This window comes from Mauremys reevesii, linkage group 6, assembly GCF_016161935.1.
Source record: "Mauremys reevesii isolate NIE-2019 linkage group 6, ASM1616193v1, whole genome shotgun sequence".
Lineage (NCBI taxonomy): Eukaryota > Metazoa > Chordata > Testudines > Geoemydidae > Mauremys > Mauremys reevesii.
In genome coordinates, this window is record NC_052628.1 from 97068579 (window position 1) to 97095634 (window position 27056).

Here is a 27056-nt window from a genome sequence, read left to right on the forward strand (position 1 = left end):
CTTGGTTTTACCTACCTTATTGTATCAAATGAATCAAAAGCGTCTTTGAATATTAGCAAAAAGTTTTCATATGACATTATAAAGACTAAATATGATTTAAGATTATTTTAAAAATGCAAAAACTCTTTGGTGCTAAGAATAAAGATTTCCAGATATAGCTATAGTAGCACTGGTTGCATGTGTGTTGATGCAAGTTGCTTCATCCTCTTCAAATTTTAACTTTGCTTATGGTTTCAAAAATAAATCTACAGAATATTGATTAGCTATACAGATATTTACATAAATAAGAATAAAATAAGACTTTTCATTTTCAGCTTTCAAGCTGTTCTGTGTAAGTGCTGTGTATTCCTGGATGAAACGCAGCAGGATGTTAGTAGCTAAGGCTTAAAACATTTCCTTTATTGTCAAGTTCTGCTTCACCCCACCCCCCACCCCCCATTACTTTTTCAGCACAGAAACCTTATTCATGATAGAGATACAAGGCCAAAAATCTGACTGTATTGAACAAAATCAAACTGACAGGATCAGGCCACTGGGTTTTGGTTACTATGATTCTAGATGGCTTAAAATGATAAATGTGCCAAGCCACCTTGGATAGTCAGTGAACCATAATATCTACCATTTCCCTGAATACTCCAGACAATTACCCATCTGGCTTGCCTGGATTTTTCCAGCTTCATTTGGATAGGACATTCTTTGTCCAAAATGATTGGTGTGTGTCCAACCTGAAATGTTGTCTTATGAGATGGTTCATCACATGACCATGTGGCTTTTCAGCTGCTGTCTGGGAAATAAAGCAAGGTGCTTGCAACAACCTTGGGGGATGGGAAGGAAGAAATGAACCAATGAAGAACATATCAGAAAGCACTGTACTGCACATACAGCTTTATATTCTACTTGCCCAGACACTCAAATAGGTTTTGCACAATGATGTGCACCCTGGAGATGTTTAACTTGCATTGGCTTGATTTAGTAAGTTGGAATAAAATAATTAGTTTTCTTCTGCTCTTTTAAAAGCAAGCAGGATTGTAGAGCAAATCTGGGAGATCTGTCAGCTCTACTCAAGGAGTTTGTTCTTTGTACTGTTTGTGAGAAAGTGTTATATAAATGTAAGATCATTATCATGGTAAAAAACTGACATTTTTGCTTCAGCTAGTGGGAGTTTGAAAAAAAAAAAGTGTTCGGTGAGCCAGTTTGTTTATGCAGAAAAGTTATGAAGTTCACACAACTAGGGAAACTTAATTAAAGTCATGGATTGCAAGATCCTGTTCCAGTGCAGATTAAAGAAATTGAGTAGGTTATATAAATAGAGTGAGAAAAATTTTGCTTGTGTTAATTGTGCTATTCTATCTCTAAACTTGACTAAAGTACTCATAGCTGCAGGAAATACGGGTCCTCTGGACTGTCTTCCTAACTGGGTATCCTCCAAACTAGCAAATGGGAAGTTTTTTTAAAAAAAACCCATCTTGTTAAGTGCTTTGTAGAAAATGCTAGCCTAGGCTGAATTCTTTTTAGGTAGAAGGTCAGTTTGTATCCATGCACAAATGGTTTTCAGACCCTGATGGAAACATGATTGATAGGAGTATTATCTACATCAGCCTAACCCAAAATGTGCGCCTGGGGGGGTGGTATTAAGGGTTAGCTGGGGAAGCAGAGAAGAGGGGTCCCTCTACATGGTAGGTTTGGGGGTGGGAGCATTAATTTCATTTTCATGAAGAGGAGGCACAGCAGCCAAAGGTTTGTGAAACACTGCCCTAGAGCAATTCTGCCTCCATAACCAACACATTCTATGCCAGTATTTATACCACTATACCCAGGTACAGCCCAAACTTTATTGCCACCGTTCACTAATTTCCTGCTAGCCAGGTCTCTGATGAGGTCAGCCTCTTGGGTATGTAAGAATCCTGATTGCAATGTGCAGCGAAATACCAGGTAAAGCTGTAGTCAACCACAGACCCATCATGAGATATCAGCTCACACACCCTTGGAGGTACAGGTGCAAAATCAGCTCCAGGAAGTATCAACAAGCCAATACCTCAGAAAACAGTACCACTGCATCAGTCCATGTCAGGCAAACCCTGACAAGGGAACCCTAATACAATTTTCAAACCACATCATCTGGATTGTTTGCAAAAATGCAGCAATAATTTTAGAAGTTCAGTTTAGCGATACAACCAAAAGTTTGGATACTGATCAACACATCCAAACATTTTCATTTTGCTTTATTGATCAGAAATCTCACAAACAACAAGTTTCCTTGAGAGATTTCCTGGAGTGGACCATGTTGGAAATAGCATGAGAATAACCTTTCACAGACTGTATTTAGGCACAGCACTTCCACTTCTAGGCCTGGTTATTTAACAAAGATTTACAGAGGCATGGGAACATGAAAAAAGTTATCCATACATTTTTAAGTATCAATAAAAGTTCTGTGTGAGCGTGCAGTGAAGATTTTAGTCAGTTATTTTATACAAATCAATTCACCTCTTCCTAACCCAAAATAATTTTAATGCTCTGTGTACATTAGAATTTTTTTAAAACCAAGTTTGTAAGCAGTTAATAACATGGCTGGCTTTAACCATGACTTGTAATCATGCGCACAACTTGTTTAATACGTGGTTAGTAAGCATGACAGCTAACCACATATCAAGTTTGTTAATGGCTTAAGATGGCATGTGGTTATATTCCTGTAACAAGATGTTAATACTCTTATTTTGCTGTGTACATGAGATACCGTACTGTTGCCTGTGTAAATATTTTGGCTAGTCCTTCTTCCTCAAAGCTATTTATGAAGTAGGACATCCCAGAGTGCATTGCTGCACATACTGCCAGTGCCACTCTGTGTACGTGTGCTCTTGGCACTCCATCACCTAAGGCAGCATGAAATGGCTTCTCAGAAGACATCAAGACACACACAGAGACAGCATGGTAAGAATGCATGTTCTAAAACAGTTCACACTGTGTGTGTGTTGTGAAGCTCTGTGTGTACAACTTAACAGTTGAGTTGCATCCATTTCAAGTAAGTGCATCATGCCTGGTTAAAAAAAGCTCAGCTCTACTTATGACAGAGCCTAAATGTGTTGCTTGTTCTATGGCTGGATCATAATGTGTAGCCCCCATACCTATGACATATATGATATCTCACTTCCTGTTCTTATCAACAGCACAGTGCTTCTCTAAGCTTACCCTGATGTTCCCAACTTTGCAGAGCCTGCAGGAGCTACTCTCTCTAGCCTCATGACCACTAATTTTCTCTTTTGCAGATCCTTCTCTTTCCACTATCTTTACTGGACTTTCTTCCAGGTTAGTGACCTATGACAATGGTCAGAGGAAATGGTAATTACACAGAAGAGGAATTAAGCAGAAGGGAGGAACCAACAAAGGGCAAAGGGAGAGGGGTTAGTGAACCTGCAATGGAAATATTGTGGGGGCTCTGCCCCGCGTAACCTTGTGCATGTTTCAGAAGTGGAGGGGCAGAGACAAGAGCAAGGACCTAGAGGGGCTGGAACAGGCCCAGAAGTAGGTAGGAACCTCCAGGACCTGGAGCGGGGTGCCCCTGCTTCAGTACCTCTCCTCACTCCCGCTCCTATCCCCACCTCCTATTTGCAGGGGGTTTCTATTCTCCTGAATTTAAATATTCATAGTACACCTCTACCTCAATATAACACGACCCGATATAACAAGAATTTGGATATAACGCGGTAAAGCAGTGCTCCGGGGTGGGGGTGGGGCAGGGCTGCGCACTCCAGTGGATCAAAGCAAGTTTGATACAACGCGATTTCACCTATAACGCGGTAAGATTTTTTGGCTCCCAGGGACAGCATTATATTGAGGTAGAGGTGTACTAGTCTTATACACATTAGAATGAAAAGAAAAAAGAAGTGGTCCTGATTCTGGTCTCTTAGTTACTTTACACAGATGTAGCTCCACTGGACTGAATCTGAGCAGAGTGGGAAAGGTGGCTCAGACTGAAATAAGCCACTCCTGAAGAGAAATAAGAGTACCTACATGCAAGCTTGTACAAGTGTAACTAAACGGGTTTAGACACACACCTTTAGTTACAATGGTACAGATACATGTAGAAGGCCTCAAGTTTCACTGACCTAACTAATATACTTTAGGGGGGAAGGATAGCTCAGTGGTTTGAGCACTGGCCTGCTAAATCCAGGGTTGTGAGTTCAATCCTTGAGGGGGTCACTTAGGAATCTAGGGCAAAATCAGTACTTGGTCCTGCTAGTGAAGGCAGGGGGCTGGACTCAGTGACCTTTCAAGGTCCCTTCCAGTTCTAGGAGATTGGTATATTTCCCCTTATTACCTTTAGAAGAAACCAATTTAGTTAAAAATTAGTGCAACCCCTTTCTGTGTGTCTATTCCTTACCAACCTAACTAACTGGATATAAGGTACTCCAAAAATGATTGAAGAGGAGAATTCCCACAGGGATGGTGGGGGAAGGATGAGGGAAAGGCGTGCAACTGATTTAACTAAGTCACATTTCCAAACTGATTTAGTTAAATTAGCACAATGTATGTTTAGAGAAGGCCTTATTTACACCGCTGCAGTGGTCCTAAAGAGCCATGCACTGCAGCCAGTAGTTGGAAAAGTGGCTGGGGATCTGGCTTACTAACGTGAGATTGGAATCATGCCCTACATGTGGGAAATTGCAGTGAAAATCTATACTGATAGGTCATGATATAGTGAATTTTAAGTCTTGTGCAGTCTGCCCAGCACAACTATTAGAGCTGGTCAGAAAACCTTTGACGGAACCATATTCTGTTCCATCCAAACTGAAATGCTTCATGAAGTTGTGTTGATATAGTCAGAAATTTGTTTCAGTAGAAAACCCTAAACTTATTCCAACAACATCAAAAGGCCCTGTTTCAAAACTCAAAATATGAGAGAGAGAGAGAGAGCGCGCGCGCGCGCGCGATACCTAATCCAGCCCCCTGTCTTCACTAGCAGGGCCAAGGTCTTTTTTTGTTTGTTTGTTTTGAAATGACTTTTCATTTAGAATTTCTTTGTTTTGTATTGTAATCGCCGAAAAGGTCAAAATTGAAATGAAACATTTTGATCAATCCAAAATTACTATTGTTTATTTACTGAATTATTTTAAAATTTTTCTTCAGAGAGTTTTGAAATGTTCAGGTTTTGTTTGGACTCTGAATGAAGCAAGATTTAGAAAGCTCAAAACCAGAATTTCTACACCCCCCCTCCCCCGCACAGCTCTAATGACTATGCAACACAAGTAGAATTAGGCTATCATGTGGGCTGGTGAGAGAGTTTCAAACATAAAAGATCCCTGCCCCAGGCATACTTGATACATACACCTACTTTCCTAAGTATCAGATATAATGAATATGCAGTACAAACATTTGAGCTGCATGTAAGTTTATGATACTATCTTCTGACTTTTTGTAATCATTACAGAAAGTTGCAATTGATGTGTGGCATGCATAACCACCAGCTGCGTGTGCAAAATATAGAAACAGGTGGGGAAGGCTTATGCTGAGCGAAGGAGGAAAGACAAGGAAGGGACAAATGAAAGTCCAGAGCTGAGCAAAAGAGCCTGATTCTCCATGGCTCTGCAGCTTGCAGTATGGTTTACCCTAGTGCAAAGCAGAACTGGAACAAATTCCTTCCCTTATGAAAAATACCATGGGATCTTTAAAGTGCTCATGGAGCAGAAGGACCTCAGTTTTTAAAGGATTCATCTGAAAGACTTACAAGACTTACAGTAAATGCCATGGTATTAAATTTACTTATCTTAGAGGGAAGGACAACTGAATTAACCCATTCAGTCTGCACACACCAGACAGTGCTGGATCTAGGGGCAGGTGAACTAGAAGATGTACGCCTCTCAAATTTCTCCAATCCCCCATTAACTCAGAGGATCAGGATTTGTTAAACACCCTGCTGCCCCTAATATTTCACTGCCTTAGATGACCATCTGTTCTGTCTGTATGTTAGTGTGTGAACAGGCAAGAAATAATCAACACAGAAGCATCCTTGATTCAAGTTGATTAGCATTGTATTCTCAATAAGCTGGCAATTGCCAGTCCTTGTGCCTGCAACTTCTAGACCCAACAGACTCATGAAGATGTCCGGTGAATCAACACCACTCCCAAATCTCACAAGAGCTTTGTCATATCACACCACTCACATAGGCGGCTCCATATTCCAAAAGCAGCTATTATATATGTCTGAATTTCATACAACATTAGTCTCATTTTCAAACTCAATGTAGGATAAAAAACCACACACAATAGTACTCAGTGCAGGCTGCTTGATAAAATTACTTAAATATAATATTCATTTTCTGTGGAAAGGGGAGGTAATGGCTATTGCTTAGCAAAAGGTCTCATCTGACTATTAGAGCAGCAGCATGAAATCCATAGCAGAGATCTCCCCACTTGATATCTAAACTTTTCTTTGTGTCATTAGGTTCACTGGTCTACCAGGCAACTTTTAGGAGTGGTTCTGAAAAACATCCAGTGGAGCAACATTTTATTTTGGGATAGGTAATTGTATTGTAGTGAGAAACTATGGGATTCATTATGCCAGCTCCTTGGGCATGCAGTAATGGAAAGCAGGCAGTAAAGAGCATTCCCCTGCAGTTCTTGCAAGGGCCAGATGGAAATGCAGGGGAATGCTCTCATTCCCTATGCCTCCAGTGACTCAAGGTATCTCAACTTGTATGGAGGAGAGTAAATTTTATGATATTCATAGACAGGAGGATATGGGACAATAGCTCTGCCCTTCCCTAGGAGCTGACAACTACATGGAGGTTAGTAAACTGAATCCCACCTAAGGGCGGGGTAATGAGCATGCAGAGACAGAATACATCAGCTGGTACTGGGAGCCATGCAGCCAGACAATGAAAACATTACATGTTTGCTGATGTAAGCTAAAGTTCTTTCTTGGAAATGCAACTCAATTGATCATGAGCATGTTCTGCGATGTAAAACCTGTAGCAGAGTAGCTCCTGCCATAGCTATTTTGCATCTGAAGTATGTGAAGAGAGCTCTAAGCTTCAGGTCCCAGCCACCTTAGAGACCACCTCTCTCCTTATGAAAAACCACAACAGTTGCAATCAGCTGTAGTGCACGAGCTGAGAACTCCCTTGTTTAAGCAGGAGATGGCTAGGGACATGGTGTTTTCAAGTGAAGACTCTACAGCTCTCAGCTTTGGAATTTACTCCCCACCTTTTTCTGGAAATGCCTGGATTTGCTGATCTTAAAACCTTGCTGCACGCACCAAATCTGTTTTCTCGGGTGTTTCTTAAGGGGGTGAATAGGATCTCATTTGTGGAGAACAAGGAAGTTTCCATAGATGTGGAGAGGGAGTGGACATACGGGGAGGAATTTTATTGGGAACGTGTTGAGGAGTTTTACAGATTTCAATCTACTGGAATTTTGTTTGTGTTTTATAAAATCTGTGTGACATTCTGAATAGGTACCCAAGAAATCCAAACAAAACAATAGTAATCAGAGAGTTTGATCTTAAAAACCAAGGGCAGAGCGACCTCTGTTGGCTCATTGTAAAAAATAGGGCAATGAGAAAAAATAACCCTTGACTGACTTTGTTGCTCCTCCCCAATACACTCTGCCCCATTCACTTCCCAGCAGTAACACTGCCATGTTGATGTAGTCAAGGTGGCAGGCACCATCATCTTACATTCACCTATACTTTACATTTTGGGGACTGTGCTCTGTGAAGCACCAATGATGGTGGTGTCTGGCTTCCTCCTGCCCGCATTAGTGAATTATTTCCAATCTACATTTTCTACCTTTACATATCTTGGTGAAATTTGAAATAGCATCTGTTTGATCAACCTAGAAATCCTCACTAAGTCAAAGGAAGTCACACTGTTAATAAAACATAGTAAAGGTACAGTATTATTACATCCAACATGAAAAGTTAATGCAAAGTCAAGCACTCAAAAGTTAGGAAGTGCTATAATTAAGGGTGCCTGTGCAACCTTAATTTGGCTCCCTTATGCATATGCATTAGGACAGACTTTAATTCCATGATCACATACTATTTTTTTCCATACAACTCCTGCCTCATTCAGTGCACAGGATGGATATTGATCTGAGATGAATCAGGCTTGTGTAGTGAATGAGGCTATTGTCCATTAGACCTTGTCTTTGTTGCAGAAGTTGGATGTCTGGAAAAGTTATAGGCAACTGAAAAATTCCTTATAAATGGGAAGTGTCAAGCAACCTTAACTGTAGCTGACACTACCAGCTCCTCTTTTTATGATATGTGATGCAAACATATTACTTTCACCAGCGGCATGATTCACAGTCCATTGAAGTCAAAATAGAAATTTTTCATTGTTATTAGAAGACTTTGGATCAGTCCCTAAATGCAGAGAGAAAAACATTTTAGTGAGAAATGGTCCTCAGCGGCAAGATTGAGTCAGAATTCAAACTACCTTAAGATTTGGGGTGTTCAGACCCGGGGGGGGGGGGTAGGTTTGGGCCCATCTCTAATTTTCATTGGAAGTTTAGCTCTGAAATGTATTCTAATACAAATTGTTGCAATTAAATCATTTCTCTTTATCAGCTGTCTTGCACTTCATCTGAAATAACATTTTGAAACAGAATTGCTTGTACTATTAGCCTGTTTGGAATGTGATGGAAAAGTGAAACATCGCAAAGGTGATCAATGCCACTGAGGTAAGTTTAGACGTTAAGGGTCAGACTATGGTGAGTTTAAAATGGATTAACTGGGTTCTATTAAAGACAAGTGTTCAATTTATTCCCTTTTTTGTTTTTTTGTCTTCATTCTCCCAACATCTCCCGCCCATTTTAAATCCTAGTGTTCATCCTTGAAATAGGTCTTCATGTTTAGGAACTGAGATGCATTTATTCACTCTTCCCCTATGATCCACATTTATGATAACTTCCCAGAAGACTTCCTCTGGCTAGGAATATATGCAGGCTCTTGGTTCTGCAGCTGTAGCCAGTGGCATGCTTTAAAAAACTACCAACAACAGAGCCTACATACAAGAGTGATTATGACCTTCCTAGCTAGAATCCATCTCCTTAACATCCACACTCTCCACCAATCCAGTAAGCAGAAGTCCAATCCACATTCAGACACAAGTCTCCCACTTAATTAGCATCAGTAAACTTTTGTCTTCGGCTAAAATGGCCAGCTATTTTAGGATTTTGCCTTTTTTTTTTTAATACAGTAACTAATATACAACCATTATTTTGCAAGGCTACATGTAGTTATTTAACTTCTCTGTGAATCTGTATAGATAGCGTATTTGTTTCCCCAATACAAAGACCAATGGAAAATAGAAAAAAAATAAGCCCAAGAACTTTATGAGCCAAATAGGCCATCATCCTCACTTTAACTCAGTTACAGTGAGCTCTATCTACTTTAAATTTCAAAATCCAGCTAATAGCAGTGTCCAGATACTTGACCCTTTAAAAAAAATCCAGATTCCATACTGAACTGATCTTCACTGTACACTTTGTTTATTTTAGGTCTCTTCTATCTTCCATCCAGTTACCCTCCTTTGGAAGAATAGTGGTGTGCAGAATGTACTTTCTAATTTGATAGGAAGACTAAAGAGAGAAAACAAATAACCTAAGACTCATTGAAAGGCAACAGAATTTAGGCTCTTAAGTATCTTTGGCCATGTCTACATTTACTGGGGATTGCCGCTGCTGCGATTGATGCAGTGGGGGTTGATTTAGTGGGTCTGGTGAAGACCCACCAAAATTAACCACAGAGTACTCTCTAGTCGACTCTGGTATTCCTCCAGAACAAGAGGAGTAAGATAACCGATGGGAGAGCGTAATTTAGGAGTAACATAACTTAGGTTGACTTACCCTGGCAGTGCCTTCTGTTTTTTGAGCTTTTTATGGTGCACTCGTGACACATTTTCAATCTTTTCTTGGAAGCACAAATGCTCAAAGCTTACTTTCTTTTTTAAAATCCCTTGCCTAAGGAGCTGGGACTTTCAGTAAAACATCAACTACTGCAAGATTTGTGATAAAATTACAAGAGTTGGCCACAATTCAATGCCTCTAGAATGAGCAACAAATGCTCTTATCACCTCCCCCAATGGATTTATGTTAAGATCAAATGCTTGTGTTTTTCCCTTAAGATAAGTCAGATATGGGAGGGTTGTTTACCTTGGTACAGAGCTAGGGTCATTCTGCAACTCAGAAGATGACGACTTGCAAACAGAGGCGTGTAGTATTTTTTTTCCAGAGGCATTTCTAGCCACTGCTGCTATCTGGGCATCCATGAGCAGTGAAGTGTCTAAGAGTACCTCCAAGATTGTACATCACCTGACACCTGGACCTAGGGCTGTCAATTAGTCACAGTTAACTCAAAGAAATTAACTGTGATTAATCGAACTTTTAATTGCACTGTTAAACAATAGAATATCAATTGAAATGTATTAAATATTTGTGGCTGTTTTCCTACATTTTCAAATATATTGATTTCACTTACAACACAGAATACAAAGTGTGCAGTGCTCACTTTATATTTTTTTATTACAAAAATGCACTGAACAAAATAGTATTTTTCAATTCACCTCATACAAGTACTGTAGTGCAATCTATTGTGAAATCTATAAATGTAGATTTTTTTTGTTACATAACGGCCCTCAAAAAACAAAACGATTCAAAACTTTAGAGCCTACAAGTCCACCCAGTCATATTTCTTGTTCAGCCAATCGCTAAGACAAACAAGTTTGTCTACATTTAGAGAACATAATGCTGCCAGTTTCTTATTTACATCACCTGAAAGGGAGAACAGGCATTTGCATGGCACTTTTGTAGTCAGCATTGCAAGGTATTTATGTGCCAGATATACTAAACAATCGTATGCCCCTTCATGCTTTGGCCACCATTCCAGAGGACATGATTCCATGTTGACGACACTTTTTTATTTAAAAAAAAAAAGTGTGAATTACATGTGTGACTGAACTCCTTGGGGGAGAACTGTAGGTCTCCTGCTCTGTTTTAGCCGCATTCTGCCATATATTTCATGTTATAGCAATTTTGGATGATGACCCAGCATACGTTGATCATTTCAAGAACACTTTCACTGCAGATTTGACAAAATGCTAAGAAAGTACCAATGTGAGATTTCTAAATATAGCTACAGCACTCAACCCAAGGTTTAAGAATCTGAAGTGCCTTCCAAAATCTGAGAGGGATGAGGTGTGGAGCATGCTTTCAGAAGCCTTGAGAGCAACACTCCGATACGGAAACTACAGAACGGAACAACCAAAAAAAATAATTCAACCTTCCGCTGGTGGCATCTAACTCAGATGATGAAAATGAATACGCGTCAGTCCGCACTGCTTTGGATTGTTATCGAGCAGAACCCATCATCAGCATGGAACCATGTCCTCTGGAAGGGTGGTTGAAACATGAAGGGACATATGACTCTTTACCACATCTGGCACATAAATATCTTGCGACGCCAGCTACAACAATACAACAATACCATGCAAAAACCTGTTGTCAATTCATACAAATATAAACAAACTTGTTTGTCTGAACAATTGGCTGAACAAGGAAGATTAAGTGGACTTGTAGGCTCTAAAATTTTACAATGTTTTATTTTTCAGTGCATGATTTTTGTTTTTTACATAATTCTACATTGTGAGTTCAACTTTCATGATAAAGAGATTGCACTACAGTACTTGTATTTTGTGAATTGAAAAATGCTATTTCTTTTGTTTTTTACAGTGCAAATATTTGTAATAAAAATAATATAAAGTGAGCACTGTACATTTTGTATTCTGTATGGCAATAGAAATCATTATCTTAAAATGTAGGAAACAGCCAAAAATATTTAAATAAATTGTATTCTATTCTTCTTTAACAGTGTGATTAATTGCACAATTAATTTTTTTAATTGCTTGACAGCCCTAACATTTACATTTTATCTATGAAACATTTTGCAGTAGGAAAGGAGGAAATCAATGTGCTATAAAAAACTTAAACCTTTGAATATTTATGGAATTTTCCCCCAACTGAAAAGTTTATCTCCACCATTAGCCAACTATAAATGGTCTGAACAATTTAAAGTTTCTCTGGTCACAATTTGTTTCTAGTGTAGTGATGTCTCTAGACCAGGGATTTCCAAACTTGGTTCGCGGCTTGTTCAGGGTAAGCCAGTGGGAGCTGCAAGCAGCCATACATGCAGATGCTCAGGTAAACAAAGCGTCTCAAGTTTGGGAACCCCTGCTCTAGACCCAATAGTTGTGCTCTCTTGGCTAGCAGACTCCCTTGCCATTGTTATACAGAATACTTTCTTGGAGAAATTTATAGAGCTTCTTTATCAATAATCATCTGCACACCACATAGGGGATTTCCCATAAAATGGGTGAAATTCACGCTTATGCAAAAGGTCAGTAACAGGCCTATGTCCCACGTAAGTCCTATTTAAAGACCTTGAAGAGGTTTAACTTTAGCCAAAGACAAATTTGTTTAAACAAGCACAGTGGGTTTCTCAGTTACCCTTTTCTGAGAGAAACTGGATTCACGTTCTGTGATAGGTCACACAAATAATTAACTCAACCATCTCATTTTATCATAGCCTAATTCCTGGTTGATGTGTGTTAGCTGCAGAGTTTGGCCCATCTTGTATTCATGGTCAAATTTTGGGTTGGGTCAGGATTGTAAAAAAGGATTATTGAAGATGATTAAGATAAATTGACAAAAGTCTTAGAGGAAGTTTGCATAGTATATGCCCAGCTCTAGTCACAGGCCTAGTCCTCTTCCTTTCTTAAGTACCAAAATTTCCTCCTCAGAAATGAAAACAGTCTTACAAAGCCAACAGTTTTTCTTTCCCCTGAAGCCTTCATGTGCAAGTGGAGTGTATCTAGTGCGTCTTCTCCAGTGCATCATTTGTTATAGTGCTCAGCACATGTCAGGACCTGCTTTCAAAAAGCAGCTGCACTCAAGGACCGTGTTTCATTTCTTGATGCCATTAATTGGATTATGAGTCAGAGCCCTAACGAAGACGAGTTATCGTGTCTCAGCGCAACTGTTCTAGCAGACACACACAACCCACAGAGGGAGGGAATTCAGGAGGCCTTGCATTGTTTTATCAGGCACACAAGGTTAGCAGATAAATGGTCAAACCATAGGATGCTTCTGTGGGACTGTTACATTGATTTTTGCTGTCTCAAATGGACATTAGATGTCCCTGATGTTTTAATAGTGAGGAGCCTATTAATTAAAGGACTGAAAAGAAGAGGCAAGAAGACAGGAGCAGAAACAAATATCAGTAGGCTAAGTTTTTAAAGAATGTAAATACTTGCAATAGCAACTGGTATGTGCTCTACTTTCAGCTACGGAAAGTAATTGAAAGCATTTCCACAATCTCTACTAATGATGGGTGAACCTCACATGATCTGGACGTTTAGTTCAGAGAAATAAGTGATAAAATTTGAATAAGTTTTTGATCTGAATTATCCAAATCTCCTGGGTCTGAAAAATTCAGGCGAATCTTCCACCTTCCAAGAATAGGTTTGCTCATGAGATTTCTAATACTTCCAGCTTTTAATCAGGCTATAAATGTTGAGAGAATAGTCTCTCTCATTGCAGTCTCTCTCACTTCCTTTGTTGCACCTCCCAACCAGAGACAAGGAGTGCAAAGGTACTTGGAAATTAAAACAAAGAACGGTTATGTGAAATTTTTGGAACTTAATCTTCTCTTAAGTTTGGGTTCATGTCAAGAAAAGGAAAATTAAGAAGTGGCCAGAAGGACCTGATTGAAGGGAATAATAAATAACCATCATAGCACACAACACAACACTGTATGCTTCTATAACGCCTTCCACCTGGGGATCTCAAAGCACTTTGTAAACCCTAATATTTTTCTATTAACACCACTTCAAGACAGGTAGCAATGACTGTTGGGGGTATTTTGCATTACTTTGACTTTGTTTGGGTAGAAAGGAGGTGCTCACATACCACACAGAAGATGGAGGGATGGATACAAAGAATATACACAAAGTCCTGTTTCCTTGAATATAGTGGGAATCAAACAGGATGTAGTTTCCTGGATCACAATTCCAAGCCTCTTTCTAGCCAGCTCTCTGCCCAAAGATCTCTTTCTCTCTCTCTCTCTGCTTTCTCTCTAGTGCCTCTCTTGTTGCCTGCTGCTCTCTGCTTGCTCTCTGAGGTCATAAGCACCCAGAAGAAAGGCATGGCTTAGCTCTTACTCCAGCCTTGCAATATTGTTTGTGTTTTGGGTGATGGCTTCTATTGTTTCAGCTGTCACAAATAAAGGGACACATAACTGCTCCCTCATTTAGCCTGAAGCCAACCCCCCGCAGGTCTCCTCTGCCCCGACCGGGTCTCCACAGGAGATGGGGTTGTGTGCTGTGTGCTGGGGGACTCAGCTGTGCAGGGGAGCCCGGGAGGAGCAGTGAGAGCACAGAGGACTGATGGTGGGGGGGGGGGGCACCCCAGCTTATACTAAATACAGGTTTCCTCTCCCCCCCTCTCCCTCCCGACCACAACTCGAGCCTCGAGACCCTTCCCTCCCTCTCCCAGCTCTGATGTGGGTTCTGAAATGCCCCTTGGGTGTGTGTCCCCCCTTCCCTTTGTGGAAGGTTACTATCACACCTAATGGCTTCAATGAGATTTGTGACTGCCCATACATCAGACATTCTCTCAGAGCTGCTTAATCTCCAGCACAATACACACAGTGAAACATCTAGAAATAGCAGCCCTTGTTACTCAAACTTCTATTATAAGAGAGACAGACCCAAAAGCATCCACCCACATAATGAGTCCAATTATTTCCAACTTTATTAAAGTATCACTGCCATTAAGCAACTTTTTTTTGACAGTCCCTTGACTAAGACAAGTTTCACTTAGTAAGTTTAGACCACACCGTGCTAAAATGCCTGAGTGTGTTCTATCCTACAGCTTTCAACATTGCTACCACTGTGGAGAGTTGGGGTTAAACGTCTTGCTAGTGTAGTCAAGACCTGACTGGATTCATGTAACTTTGAATCAGGTCTGGTATAAATATTCATTTACAAATTGCTATTTCCATGAACAGCCTTAGACTACGATTTTCAGGCAGGCACTGGCTTTATTTTTATGTAATGGTTAGCATCAGTGATGTGGTTGACACAACAGTACAGTAAAAAGAACAGGAGTACTTGTGGCACCTTAAAGACTAACAAATTTATTTTAGCATGAGCTTTCGTGAGCTACAGCTCACTTCTTCGGATGCAGTACAGTAGAAGCTCAAAGTTAGGAACACCAGAGTTATGAACTGACCAGTCAACCACACACCTCGTTTGGAACCGAAAGTATCAATCAGGCAGAAGCAGAGACAAAAAAAAATGAAAACACAGTACAGTTTTAAAAGTAAACCACTAAAAAAAGGGAAAGTGTAAAAGAAGATTTGACAAGGTAAGGAAACTGTTTCTGTGCTTGTTTCATTTAAATTAAGATGGTTAAAAGCAGCAGCATAGCAAAGTTTCCAAGCTGTGTTAATGTTCAGTTGTAAACTTTTGAAAGAACTACAGGCGAGTCTCATCTTACGCAGGGGTTCTGTTCCGCGGTTAGCGCGTAAAGCGAAAACCGCGTATAGTCAAAATTACATTGAGTTGAATGGCAGGCGGAATCGCCCGCACTACAGGTACAGTATTAAAATTATTGTTTCTCTTGTTTGTTTTTCGTTTTTGCAGACCGCGTAAAGCTGAAATCGTGCATGTTAAATGTGCGTAAGATGCGACAGACCTGTATAATGTTTTATTCAGAGTTACAAACATTTCATAGTTACCAACAACCTCCTTTCCCAAGGTTTTCGTAACTCTGAGGTTCAACTGTTTACTCACTAAGATTTATGAGATATTTTAAGGAGGTTGGCAGAAACCACTTTGACTTGTTTTCACAGGCTTGTCTAGGGGAGCTCCCAGATGATATGTTACCAAAAATTCCTGAAAGGAGGAAGTAGGCCACCCCACAAAAAAAGGTAATAGTTGCTAGAAAGGAACTAAGATCTATTGGCAGAAAATATATTCACAGCCCTTGTTGAAGATGAAGGGCTGGGGAGTGGGATGCAGTCCTCAATAGGCTTTGCTACTTCTGCTTTGTTTCAAAATTTTACACAAAAGTAGCCTTTCATGACCATGTGTGATTAAGCAAAAATATGAATTATTCTTCATTTTGCCATGAAAAGAGAGAAATATTAAGGGTTGTGAATGAAGATAAAAAGAAAATTAACTAAGTTAAATCTGAAATCCTTTATTGTCAGAGAGCTCTAATTTATAGTCTCAAAAATATGTTTTAATTATTGGTCTATCCTGTGTATTTGTAGGGCTGTCATCATGGTGGTATCTGAATGCGACATTCCATTTCAAATGCAACCATACTATGAAAGTCAGATTACATTCACATTTAAATCAACACTTAACTGGGTAAGTGGTTTAGATAAACTTGATGGTATAGAGCTTGATTTGAACTGAGAATATTTCTTGGCTTACTTACCCTTGCAGGAAATCAGTGTTTTGCACTAAGATTAACACTCCTTGATATAGAAAACAAGCACACTGTGTAACATTTAAGGGAATAAACTTGAAAGTGACAGAGACCAAAAGGCATAATTAGCCAAGGCAAACTGTTTTGTTCATTCCGTGATTACAGTGGCTTTAAAGACTTATAATTTATCGTAGTACAGAACAATTTAAATCTCACTTGGTTTCCTCTGTGAAACTGAGGCACTTCCCTTTTTCCTCCCTGTGACAGGCTATTCTTTTAATACCATGTTAGTTGAAACATGGCACATATCCACTGAACTACTCAGCACACAGTGAGGAAAAAAAACTGACACTATTATGCATTTACCTTTGCAATGCACAAATAAGCAAATAGTTTAACGATTCCAAACGGGTGTAATTTCTTTCAGGTTCAAGTATCAGTTTGCTTGTTTTGCTGCTGCTAATCACCTCTTAAACAAACAATTGCTTTATCTATGTACTCTGCCTCATTTCACTTTCAAATTATGTGCGTGTTTCGCTCCTAACAGCTTATTATGATCTATAATTAACAATTTTGCTGAAAGCAGAGCCTTGCATTGAAAAGAGCCCACGTGCTATCTGGGAAGTACTTTAAACAGGAGGGCTCTGGTTTAATAACAAAACTGACAACTTGAAGTTGTGTGCGCGCTCTGGTTCCATTGTCTTCACAGCTTCAGTACTTTTATGGGTACTCAATTAAAGCAGAAACACTGACATTTAGAAAGCAGTTTTACTTGTAATCACGGGAGAGCCATATAGGGGCATATAATTCTCCCCTTGATGTGTACTAATGGAACTTATGCTTATATATCAAGAAGTGAATAGACCCCAAGTGAAGAGATTTAGGATACAAATGGCCAAACAGGCTCAGAAACTTCAGGTGCTTGTAATGTGGATGGTTAGACTCCATGGATGGGGGCATTTGCAATCCCACAGCCTTCCACATGGCATGGCAGTATTGCCATTCTGTTTTGATGCCACATCTAGGAATACCATTCCTGAACATACAACTTTTGGGAATGAGTTTGTGGCATCACAAGAGTAACACGCATCCTTCTTTTGTTGGATAGGGGCAGTATTTCAATTCTGTCCCATGTTTATTTTCACACCCAGTTTTGTGGTCCAAACAAATATGTGCAAACACACCCAGCCACCCCTGCAGTGCCAAATTTCATCCAATGTAATCAAACTGCACATGCTGCAATATCTGAGCATGAACAATGCCTTGTGCATCTCCTGGCACAATGACATCCTGATCCATATATGGGCCTCCTAAGGCTCTACTGCAATACAAATAATTTATAACAGCAGCAAGAATATGGAGGCTGCAGCTTATCAATCAGTGAAGGAGGTAGTATTATAATATGTATTTTGGAGCAGTTTGGATTATTAAACTAATCCTTTCCTATGCACCCTGCATTACTGGAGCAAAAACAACTAAAAGGAAATGGGTGGGATGGGGGGAAATTCCAGAGTAACCAATAAAACTTGAGAAAAGTTTTTCAGAATAATTCCTCATATTTCTTTTTCCTTTTGTTACACTGAATTCTCATGAGGAAAAAAATCTTCAGGGGAAAACATATTGTGACTTAAATTGCATCCATAAGATTCCTTGATAAAAAAATCAATTTGTCAGATCAATTTTTCTTAAACAAGTTCATCATACTCTAGAGCAATGAGCCAATCAATAGGGAATGTTTTTCAGCTGCTTTGCAGCCATCCCACTTCAGTAATTGCTAGAATTTCATATCGACAAGTGATAGGATGCTTTGAAGGCTGAATTGATCTGTTAGCCTGTAGTGCTACAAGGCAATGCCGTAACAATAAAGATATATCCCCAGAGAGCCTATGGCTGGAAATCAAACAGGAGGTAAACTGTTACATTATGCATTTGACCCTGGAGGTAGTTCAAGAGTGCAAGATTTTTGGTTTTATTTGAAGCTACAAAAGGAAGGGGGTTGGGGCACCTACTGCATAATTTTAAAAGATTTTCATTGAAGAAAGGGGTGCTGTGTGACTCACACTGTCAGACATCTGCATGGCAAGAAAAATATACTAGGAATTATAGAAATGTAGAACTGGAAGGGAGCTCGAGAGGGCATCTAATCCAGTCCCCTGCACTCATGGCAGGACTAAATATTATCTAGACCATCCCTGACAGGTGCTTGTCTAACCTTCTCCTAAAAATCTCCAATGATGGAGATTCCACAACCTCCCCAGGCAATCTATTCCAGTGCCCTGACAAGGGGGCATGGATTAGCATTCATGTCGCACTCCCCATCAGTACCCAGCTTGGACAAACTAAATCCAACCAATGGGTCAAATGTGGTGATGAATCCTGGTCATGTGCCACCTGAGACATGCGGTGCATATGCTAGGACGACAACCACCACCCTGACAGGAAGTTTTTCCTAATGTCCAACTTAAACTGTCCTTGCTGCAATTAAGCCCATTGCTTCTTGTCCCATTCTCAGAACTTAAGGAGAACAATTTTTTCCTCCCTCCTTGTAGCAACCTTTTATGTACTTGAAAACTGATGTCCCGTCTCAGTCTTCTCTTCTCCAGACTAAACAAACCCAATTCCTTCAATCTTCCCTCAGAGGTCATGTTTTCTAGACCTTTAATCATTTTTGTTTCTCTTCTCTAGACTTTCTCCAATTTGTCCACATCTTTCCTGAAATGTGGTGCCCAGAACTGACCACAATACTCCTGTTGAAGCCTAATCAGTGTAGAGTAGAGCAGAAGAATTACTACTTGTGTCTTGCTTACAACAATCCTGATAGTACATCCCAGAATGACGTTCGCTTTTTTTAAGCAACAATGTTGACTCTCATTTAGCTTGTGATCCACTATGACCCCCAGATCCCTTTCTGCAGTACTCCTTCCTAAGCAGTCATTTCCTATTTTGTAGGTGTGCAACCGATTGTTCCTTCCTAAGTGAAGTACTTTGTCCTTTTTGAATTTCATCCTGTTTACTTCAGACTATTTCTGCAGATCTTTTTGAATTTTAATCCTAACCTCCAAAGCACTTGTCATCCTTCCCATCTTGGTATCATCTGCAAACTTTATAAGTTTACTCTCTATCATTATCTAAATAATTGATTAACATAATGAACAGAACCAGACTCAGAATTGATTCCTGTGGGATCCCACTTGATATGCCTTTTCAACTTGACTATGAACCACTGATGAATACTCTCCAAGAATGGTTTTCCAACCAGTTATGCATTCACCTTATAGTAGCTCCATCTAGGTTGTATTTCCCTAGTTTGTTTATGAAACGGTCATGTGAGCCAGTATAAAAGCTTTACTAAACTCAAGATATACCACATCTACTGCTTTCCCCCCCGTATCCACAAGGCTTGTTACCCTGTCAAAGAAAGCTATTAGGTTGGTTTGACATGATTTGTTCTTGACAAATCCATGCTGGCTATTATTTATCACCTATTATCTTCTAGGTGTTTGCAAATTGATTGCTTAATTATTTGCTCTATTATCTTTCCAGGTGCTGAAGTGAAGCTGACTGGTCTGTAATTCCCAGGGTTGTCCTTATTTCCCTTTTTATAGATGAGCACAGTCCTCTGAAATCTCTCCCATCTTCCATGACTTTTTGAAGATAATTGCTAATGGTCTCAGATATCGCTAATGGTTCAGTTCCTTGAGTATTCTAGGATATATTTCATCATGCCCTGGTGACTTGAAGACATCTAACTTGTCTAAGTAATTTTTAACTTGCTCTTTCCTTATTTTAGCCTCTGATCCTACCTCATTTTCACTGGCATTCATTTATTAGATGTCCAATTGCTACTAACCTTTATGCGTTTGACCCTGAAAGGTTTGACCCTGATTCAAAAAGGAAGCTAAAATGATGGTCCATCAGTATCAGTCAGATTCTTAACCTTGGTTAAAGTTTCCTGATTTCCACTGGAATGTATGAGCAATCACTCTCACATAGGGGAGATTTTCTATCTATTCCTGTAGAGGAAAAAATTATTTGCCTTGTAATGCTTCTTGGAGAGCTGCACTCTGCATTGACTAAACCTACTAGCTCAGCAGGTTATCATAACATGAATTGTAATACATAAAACACCTAACTGAAATCAAGGTTCAATTCATTATAAAGAGGACTCTCAGTGATATGGTCAAGTCACATTAGCAGTCACAAGTCAGAGTGCAGATTCTATCAAATGTAAAATTTAGATCTCATATTGGTGTGTGCTAATGTGCACACATTTACGCTTTGCAAGATCAGTTTAATCATTCAGAGTGTTTTGCGGGGTGGGGGAGATTTATACTCTGCATTTCTGCAGGTCTCAAATTTAGGATGAAAGCAGCACAGAATGCAAATATATCCAGAAGTGTCAGAAAACAATACTACTTGGCCATCAAAGATTGTAAGCCAAACCTTTGTCCCATTAGAGCCAGTGTGGGTGTTGCCATTGGGTGATTTACTCAGGACCAATGCTTGCTGATCTCATTGCATTCTGACAGCATTAAGTACAGTGTATATATAGCACAGCATAAACGATTAGTATCACCATAGCAGGCACTCCAGATCTCCCTTGCAAGCACCACTCTCTTTTGCCCTAAATCCAGTCACTAGATATGCTAGGAGTGCAACTGTGACTTGAAAACCACCAAACACTGAGTAGCACCCACAAAGCTACCTGAACTTATGATTTACCCCTCAATTTACCCCTCCAGTCCCCATGTCTGTCATTATCATTTAAGCATGGTGGGTCACTGACTTACTGTAGATAGCAGATATTCAAATAATTGCCCATCTCCACCATCCACTCTAACTTAAAATCAATTTGTGGTATAGAATCATAGAAGATTAGAATTTGAAGAGACTTCAGGAGATCATCTAGTCCAACCTCCTGCTCAAAGCAGGACCAACACCAACTAAATCATCCCAGCCAGGGCTTTGTCAAGCCAGGCCTTAAAAACTTCTAAAGATGGAGATTTCACCACCTCCCTAGGTAACCCATTCCAATACTTCACCACCCTCCTAGCGTTTCCTAATATCCAACCTCGATCTCCCCCACTGCAACTTGAGACCATTGCTCCTTGTTCTGTCATCTGCCATCTCTGAAAACAGCCAAGCTCCATCCTCTTTGGAACCCCCACTTCTCTCTCTATCTTAAAATCAATTTGTGGTAATGAAGAATGATTATTTAAAATTAAAAAAAGTGTGGGAGGGCAGGGACAAGAGGAATTTGCATGTTTGTTGTTAGAATGTGGGTTTGGAGTTTTATTTTTGAAATAATGGAAGACTTGCCAAAGTTTACTTTAGCAATAATAGATGATTCAGATGATCAGTAACACAATATGGGCCTTTCACCTTCAGTTGACGGGTCCAAATCCAACTTAAGTTAATAGTTACTGAGTCAAATTTTTATGAGCTGGTGATAGCTATTTAGTGGGTTACATAAAATGAGTAGCTGGCTTTGGTACCATTCTCAGGGTGTCAAAAGTCTACATCACAAAAAGAAATCACCAGTAGATATGGAGACCCCATTCCCTCTTGCAAGATGTAGCATGAATCTCAGTTTGTACTCAGAGTACAGTGCTGCCTTATTCATAGATTCTAGGACTGGAAGGTATCTCGAGAGGTCATCGAGTCCAGTCCCCTGCCCTCATGGCACGACCAAATACTATCTCTACCATCTCAGATAGATATTTATGTAACCTACTCTTAAATATCTCCAGAGATGGAGATTCCACAACCTCCCTAGGCAATTTATTCCAATGTTTAACCACCCTGACAGTTAGGAACTTTTTCCTAATGTCCAACCTGAACCTTTCTTGCAGCAGTTTAAGCCCATTGCTTCTTGTTCTATCCTTAGAGGCTAAGGTGAACAAGTTTTCTCCCTCCTCCTCATGACACCCTTTTAGATACCTGAAAACTGCTATCGTGTTCCCTCTCAGTCTCTTTTCCAAACTAAACAAACCCAATTCTTTCAGCCTTCCTTCATACGTCATGTTCTCAAGACCTTTAATCATTCTTGTTGCTCTTCTCTGGACCCTCTCCAATTTCTCCACATCTTCCTTGAAATGCGGTGCCCAGAACTGGACACAATACTCCAGTTGAGGCCTAACCAGAGCAGAGTAGAGCGGAAGAATTACTTCTCATGTCTTGCTCACAACACACCTGTTAATGCATCCCAGAATCACGTTTGCTTTTTTTTTTTTGCAACAGCATCACATTGTTGACTCATATTTATCTTGTGGTCCACTATAACCCCTAGATCCCTTTATGCTGTACTCCTTCCTAGACACACTCTTCCCATTCTGTATGTGTGAAACATTGTTCCTTCCTAAGTGGAGCACTTTGCATTTGTCTGTGTTAAACTTCATCCTGTTTACCTCAGACCATTTCTCCAATTTGTCCAGATCATTTTGAATTATGACCCTATCCTCCAAAGCAGTTGCAATCCCTCCCAGTTTGGTATCATCTGCAAACTTAATAAGCTTACTTTCTATGCCAATATCTAAGTCATTGATGAAGATATTGAACAGAGCCAGTCCCAAAACAGAGCCCTGCGGAACCCCACTTGTTATACCTTTCCAGCAGGATTGGGAACCATTAATAACTACTCTGAGTATGGTTATCCAGCCAGTTATGCACCCACTTTATAGTAGCACCATCTAAGTTGTATTTGCCTAGTTTATTGATAAGAATATCATGCGAGACCGTATCAAATGCCTTACTAAAATCTAGATATACCACATCCACCGCTTCTCCCTTATCCACAAGACTCGTTATCCTATCAAAGAAAGCTATCAGATTTATTTGACATGATTTGTACTTTACAAATCCATGCTGGCTATTCCCTATCACCTTACCACCTTCCAAGTGTTTGCAGATTATTTCCTTAATTACTTGCTCCATTATCTTCCCTGGCACAGAAGTTAAACTAACTGCTCTGTAGTTTCCTGGGTTGTTTTTATTTCCCTTTTTAATAGATGGGCACTATATTTGCCCTTTCCCAGTCTTCTGGAATCTCTCCTGTCTCCCATGATTTTCCGAAGATAATAGCTAGAGGCTCAGATACCTCCTCTATTAGCTCCTTGAGTATTCTAGGATGCATTTCATCAGGCCCTGGTGACTTGCAGGCATCTAACTTTTCTAAGTGATTTTTTACTTGTCTTTTTTTTTATTTTATCTTCTAAACCTACCCCCTTCCCATTAGCATTCACTATGTTAGGCATTCCTTCAGACTTATGAGAACTCTGCACTTCTAAAATAGATCAATAAAACAAGTGTACACATGATGCAAAGTATTTCTTGGGTAAGATCCAGACAGAGTTCCATCAGTGCCTGACACATCTGGGGAGGGAGGGAGGACCAAAGTGGCTTTACACCACAGTTCTCTGGCAGCTAGAGATTCCCAGATGTTTTAGAATGCTGGCCATGCCCCCTGCTATGGTCATGCTCCCACCACCAAGGGTTATAAGGGTGGCACATACAGCTAGAATTACCAGCCAGCCATTTAAGATGACTTTAAAGTTGCATTGTGCTACCAAAATAGTGCAAAGCAGCCTTAGAAAGGACCAAGACCTGATTCTGTTTCTTTAAGCTCCTTGAGACATGGGCATTGTCATATATATATAAAAATTTTGTGCTTTGTACTCTATAACAAATAAAAATATTAACTAGGTGCATGTGACAGAGTATAATGTCTCTGTTGCCAACTGAGAGTAAAACAGGAGTAATTGATTATATACGTACTATTTTTAAATTTAATTTTTAAAGCAGATTTGTTTGCAATTAATGGAACAACCAACCAACCACAACAAAACACACACACACACACACACACACACACACACACACACACTCATGGCTGGGCTCATAACAGAAAGCCCAGCAGGCTGCATAACAGAAACGGGTTCATTTCATTATGAGTATATCTTTAAATATTGTTTTCTAAATCACAGGAGCTAATTAAGCACAGCTGGGCTTACATCAGCACAACTCAACTGAGACAAATATGCCAACAAGTCCTAATCAATTATCATTAATCACTAAATCCACTTAGTGACTTTTAGAGGTACTAAATGGACTAGAGTTGTTTATATCCAGGTCTTCAATGGTTAAATGAGAAATACTCTGTAGATTTCATGTAAAATCAGATAGACATGGCAGCACTGTAACGTGCACATGCCTAGTATTTACAAGCCAAAGGCTGACGGACATGAAAAAAGAAGGAAGTTGGCGATGTGACAAAGATCTATTATATTGCATTGTTATGGGTGATGATAGAAAACTGAAAAGAATGTACTATTGATAACCCTAAGAGCAGTAATCTGACTAATAGCACTCCTGGGTTCTGTCCCCACCTCCGCCCTTGACTTCCTGGGTAACTTTGGATAAGTCACTCCATTCATGTTTACCCACTCACAAAATGGATATAAGATGACATTACTTACCTGCAAGGCTTAATCAATGAATGCTTTTAATATAAAGCAAGCACTGGTTTTCAGGAAATATTGTTTGTTTTGAAACATGGGAAATTAGTTCAGTAAACTAATTCATTCTTATGTCAGGTTACCTTTTGATTGATTCTTTTAAACAGGTTTCATCATTTCTCAGATGTTCACTGAAATGCTATTGGTATTAATAGTTTTTATTTGCCAAAAGGAAGAGTTACCCTTTTGAAGGCAAGAGAGTGTTTTATACCCACATTACATTCTTTAAGCCAACTGGGGCAGCTCCTGGCTAGGGAAAATTAGTGTCACTTTAAGTATTAACTTCTGGACATAATAGATAATGCTCTCTCGGTCCAGGCCAAAATCATCAATTTTATTTTATTGTGCTCCAAGTAGCACAGGCTCAAGATCACTTATAAACTGGCCCAATCGTTCAAATCACTGAACTAATTTGTTATTAAGAAGCAGAAGCTTAGAGACACTTCTCTGCCTTGGGGTTCATAATGCAGCTGAGATATGACAGTGCCCAAACACATTCCATGCCAACGAGCGTCTTATTGTTTAAATTAATTTCAGAGATAAAAAAACTGAAGCTGTGACCTCCTTCCCTCCCAACTCACACAGATTAGTTATAAGGCAACTAGACTGAGTAAAGTGAGAACCTACTCATGGGCTTTGATTACCCTCTCCTGTGGAAAACCTGTGGGAGGAGATTGGGAAGACAAGAATCACGTGAGAGTTCTGTCACAGCCCAGTTCAGTTGGCAGGGCACTTAATGAGGACTCAGGAAACCAGAGCTCAGTGCAGGGGTTGGCAACCTTTCGGAAGTGGTGTGCCGAGTCTTCATTTATTCACTCTGATTTAAGGTTTCGCGCGACGGTAATACATTTTAATGTTTTTAGAAGGTCTCTTTCTATAAGTCTATAATATATAACTAAACTATTGTTGTATGTAAAGTAAATAAGGTTTTTAAAATGTTTAAGATGCTTCATTTAAAATTAAATTAAAATGCAGAGCCCCCCGGACCAGTGGCCAGGACCCGGGCAGTGTGAGTGCCACTGAAAATCAGCTTGCGTGCCGCCTTTGACACCCATGCCATAGGTTGCCTACCCCGGCTCAGTTCCTAGCCCTACTACTGACTTGCTGTGTGACCTCCTCGTATCTCTTATCTATTTAGATCAGTGGTTCTCAACTTGCGGCCTGCAGGCTGCGTGTGGCCCAATCAGCACATAACTGCGGCCCATGTGACATCCTCAGGACTATACAGGTAGTATATATAGCTATAGTTTGTGTGGATGCAGCTCACACAACGCAGAGAGCTGCATATGCGGCCCACAATGGTAAAAAGGTTGAGAACCACTGATGTAGATTATAAGCTCCTTGGGACAGGAACTATCTCTTGCAATGTGTTGGCACAGGCAATGTGTTGGGGGGCTGCTAGGTGCTACTGTGATACAAGTAATAATTCTTCCCTGGTCATGTTTTGGGGTTCAACCCAGACCAGCGAGAGGTTATGTCACCACTTCTCCTGTAACCCAGAGTGCCTTAAAATGCTCTGTTGCTGTAGCTCCCTCTCTGGATGCTCCCGGCCAGCATACAATATGCACGGAGTGTCTGTGTGGTTAACAGCTTTGGCTCAACACTCTGATTCCAGCAGCCTGCTTGTTACAGCCCAGCCACATTCTGGTCTCCACTAGCTTTGGTTACTTCTAGCCAAGTGACCCCAACACATCCCCAGTCCTAGATTGCTCCAAAACCATCTGCCCTGAAATGTCCAGCTCCTTCCTGGAACATTCAGAGGAGAAATAAGGCCTTTGGCTCCTTTAAAGAGACAAAAGCACAGCAGCTTGTTGCTTTAACGGGAGTTAATAATCACTTCAAGTGCACTGATTTAGAAAAAAGGTAAAACAAGTTTATTTAATCAAAGATGTACTTGAACTCATTCAAAACCTAAGTCTCACTTTGAAATGGTTGCAAACAAATCAAAAACACTTTCTAGTGATCAGGACTTAAAAAAAACTACACAGTCTTGATTCATCATGAGATTCTTACCACTCCTCCTTCTAACAAGATGGCTGACCACAGCCTCGT

General features: G+C 40.0%; 1 long non-coding RNA gene across 1 annotated transcript in view; it reads right to left on the bottom strand.

Moving 5' to 3' along the window:
- Window positions 1-8053: 8053 nt before the first annotated feature.
- The window catches only part of LOC120408693, an 82602-nt gene continuing 63599 nt past the window's right edge, over window positions 8054-27056 (bottom strand). The window contains exon 4 of the long non-coding RNA XR_005600889.1: window positions 8054-8362. This is a non-coding gene — a long non-coding RNA (uncharacterized LOC120408693). The remainder of the gene's footprint in view (window positions 8363-27056) is intronic.